Below are 3,966 nucleotides of genomic sequence, written 5' to 3'. Positions count from 1 at the left end.
TCCTGCAGCTACTCTATGCTGCTCTACAAATTCCTCCCAGACATCACCGCAGGGGTCATATCCAAGTGGGAAAGAGATATTGGAGCTTTTGGAGGAGGACCAATGGGAGGAGGCTCTTGCCGCAGTTCCCCATTGCTCCTTAAATGTGGCCCAAAGGCTGTCCCAGTTATATTTGCACCAGCTAGACTGGTGAGAATGGGCGTGCGTGACGATCCTTCCGGTACAAGATGCATGAGGGACCACGGTGACCTGATCCATATGTTATGGAGGTGACCAAAATTGCATATTTATTGGAAGGATGTGTTGGAAACTATTAACCGAGTATTTCAGGTCCATCTCGCTGGACACCCTAAACTGTGCTTGTTGGGAATTATAGATGATGTCCCTGAGGAGGAAGCCTCTAGACTAGCGATAGCGAGGACTCTTTTCCAAGATAGGGAATTCATTTTGAGGCACTGGAAATCAACGGAACCCCTCCCCCCACAATGAGGGAGTGGCTGAATCAAATGGGCGATACTATCGGGCTGGAAAAATCCATTTATCAGCACAGGGGGAGTGTGAAAAAATCAACAAATTCTGGGCGCCTTGGCTGGACGTTCCTCGTCTAGCTCCGGTTGATCTAATTATGGACCGTCTACTATAGAAGACCCAAAACACGTACCCCAGGTGCCTAGGTGTAGTAACACCTATGGGGAAAAATAGGATTTTTGTTCTCACCGTAAAATCCTTTTCTCTGAGTTCATGGACGGACACAGCACTCTCTTGACAAAGTGGGTATTCAGCCTTCAACTAGGAGAGGACTAGGCAGAAACAGGTTAATATTTAAACATATCAAACAAAGTGTACAGTACCGAACCGGGGGCGGTCCCACTAGGTATAGCCCCTCTCCCTGCACCATGCAGCTCAGTTTGTCAACAAGCAGTACAAACACATAAAGGAGGGGTGGGTGCTGTGTCCGTCCATGAACTCAGAGAAAGGGATTTTACAGCGAGTACAAAAATCCTATTTTCTCTTTCGTTCATGGACGGACACAGCACTCTTTTGACAAAGTGGAACGTTCCAAAGCAGTGTCAAAAAACGAGGGGTGGGAACAGCATTAAAACCAAACATCACCTCTACAAAAACCAGAGCTCCTCAACGGAGGAGTTGCAACCTTCAAACGGCCGCCTACAAAACCTTGTGGCCGAATGAAGCATCCGAAGATGCACTCACATCAACCTTGTAAAATTTTGTAAAAGTGTGAACGGACGACCAAGTCACTGCCTTACACACCTGGGAAACGAACGCTTGGTTTTCGGAAAGCCCAAGAGGCACCTATTGCCCTGGTGGAATGCGCCATGACAGGAAAGGGGGGCGCCTGCCCCTTTAGAGCATAAGCCTGGATCACGATCTGCCTGATCCACCTAGAAATGGAGGCCGACAAGACCGCCAGGCCCTTCTTAGGACCAGCCACCGAAACAAACAATGAGTCAGACCTCCGGAACGGAGCAGTAGCTGAAAGGTACACCCGCATAGCCTGAACAACGTATAAGGAGTGCAACGCAGTCTCCCTTGGATGTGACGGGCGAGGACACAAGGACGGGAGGACAATATTCTCATTGAGATGATTTGCCGAAACGACCTTAGGAAGGAAGGAAGGAAGGAAGGCTGCGGACGCAGCACAACCTTATCCTTGTGAAAAAACAGAAACGGAGCCTTGCAGCTCAGAAACACGTCTGACGGACGTAATAGCCACCAAGAAGACCACCTTCTGAGACAATGGGCCAGATTCACATACCTCGGCGCATCTTTAGGCGGGCGTAGCGTATCGAATATACGCTACGCCGATGTTGCGCAGAGCGGCGAGCACAGTATTCACAATGGAAATGCTCCCAACGTTGCGCCGGCATAACGTAATTTCGTAGGCGTAAGCCAGTGTAAGTGGGTGTGACCTTATGCAAATGATGGTCTGAGCGTGGAGCAGTGTTTTACGCCCGGCGTATCATGAACGGAGCATGCGCAGTGACGTGGACGTATGATCGCTCCCCTGTGCACATGCTCACAACTACGCCGGCGCAACTTCCTGGGATACGCCGGCCCACCGGCTTACGCCGAGCGCATAAATATGCCCAGCCATACGCCTGTCCGGCGCAAAAGTACATCCTGCTCGTTTCTCCCCCTGAAGCAAGGTACTTTTGCTGAGCGATGGCGGCAACTGTAAATGGAGGCAAGGAGAGGAGGAAGAAGAACTTTTTTAAGGAGGAGAGGACTATTATTTTTTCAGCAATAGCCAAATTTGATCAGTTCCTCTATGGTGCCCACAGTGCACGGACCAGCAGGGCACATAAGAGGGAGATCCTGGAGGAGATCACCCTGGAGGTCAATGCTGTCGGTAATGAGACCAGGACCCCCGACAATGTCAACAAAAAGATAAATGACCCGAGACGTCGGGTCCGTGACAAGCTGGCCCTTATTCAAAATGGAAAAAATGACCTAGGGGCAAGTCATGGACTTTGAGGGCACTGTAAACTGGTAAAGATAGTAGTCACCACAAACAGGGGGAAATTTTTGCTAAAAAAAAATATATTTATTACACAAGGTATTATTAAACACTTTAAGAAAATCTCCATATGATTGAATTTGCACAAAAACAAAATTACACAGCGTTACAGTATTCAGTGAGAACCATCAGGAATTGGTAATTAAACATAATTACATAAAAAAGAATTTCAACTGGTTATTGAGATATACTGTTGATAAAGACAAACAAAGAACCTCCAACCACTTATAGATTGTATAAGTTCCTGAGGAAGGACCGAAGACTGCATAGACTGAAGGTCTAAACGATGACAAAGGAATCGCTGTGGCCTGACATGTTTCGCGCTGAGATATGGCGCTTCTTCAAAGGACTTTTTGTTATAAATGTGCTACAATAATGGAGAAAAAACATGAGTATATAAATACATTTCACATGCATATATCATATAGTGAACCAAGATAAAAATAGAAATAGAGTAGCTGTGGATGCTGGCAGGCAGGCTAAATGCATGCAGGAAAAAAGACAGGGGAGGGAAAGCCCAAGGGTAAAAACCTGTGGGGGAGGGGGGGAAAAAAATTGGAGAAAGATGAACTCTCAGGCCCAGAAAACACCAAACCGCAGCCGCAGAGTGTCCCTAATCCTACATAGCGGGGACAAGGTAACATGGTAATAGAGGACATACAGGGTATGGTAAAGGTAAAGATAATAATATAGTAGATCTAGTACTGACCAAACTGGCTTACCTAGAGGAGCATCAGTTGAGATTAGGGGTAACAGTAACCCGGAGTCTGAACTGGTGAGGGGTTAATGGTTAAAAGAATAAACTTGTACTGGCATCCAGTGAAAAAGTTCCATCTGCACCATAGTAGTATATAGCCAATGCAGATTGCAGCTAAAAATCTATGGATAAATATATAGCAATAAGATGCTAAGTTCTAAAATGACATGCATAACCATTTAAATAAAATAGCAAAACGAGGCTTACCCAGTGAAGGTAGATAGAGCTAATCAGGCTGTAACCATGGTGAGTTGAAATTAACACAGGAGTGTAAGCTGATCATATAGCAATACAGTGAATTTAAACACAATATTCACAATGGATGCACCCCAGATAGGTAACAAGGGGCCAAGTATAGACAAGCCCTGTCAGGTCTCTGAAATAGACAAATAGAGGGCTTAGAATGGCACTGCCATAAGGAGTCAACCAGATTGAACTAGCTTGTAAAGGAGGTAGAAAAACATACCTGATAGTAGAACTGCAGGCATATAAATAGTGTCCGTGTGCCTCCCGGGAGGCTACAGATATAGTGGATGGATATAGTAATCACAGTATATCCAATGCAATACGCTCGTTCCACCTGTGGGGCGCACGCATTGGTAACTATGCGGCCAGCTCTGATGACATCACCCGGCAGCGCCGAGGTGTATGTCGATCCGGGCGGGACAGG

General features: G+C 46.5%; 1 long non-coding RNA gene across 1 annotated transcript; it reads right to left on the bottom strand.

Annotated features, from left to right (window-relative positions):
- Positions 1 to 2,783: 2,783 nt before the first annotated feature.
- LOC120924765 lies at positions 2,784 to 3,732 on the bottom strand. Its single transcript, XR_005746418.1, has 3 exons — positions 3,504 to 3,732; positions 3,262 to 3,418; positions 2,784 to 2,906 (listed from the first exon to the last, which is right to left on the bottom strand). It is a non-coding gene; the product is annotated as an uncharacterized LOC120924765 (long non-coding RNA).
- Between the last annotated feature and the right edge of the window lie 234 nt (positions 3,733 to 3,966).

Source organism: Rana temporaria, chromosome 1 (assembly GCF_905171775.1).
Source record: "Rana temporaria chromosome 1, aRanTem1.1, whole genome shotgun sequence".
NCBI classification, from domain to species: domain Eukaryota; kingdom Metazoa; phylum Chordata; class Amphibia; order Anura; family Ranidae; genus Rana; species Rana temporaria.
Note: the sequence above shows the minus strand (reverse complement) of the source record. Positions and strands in the feature narration are given on the sequence as shown.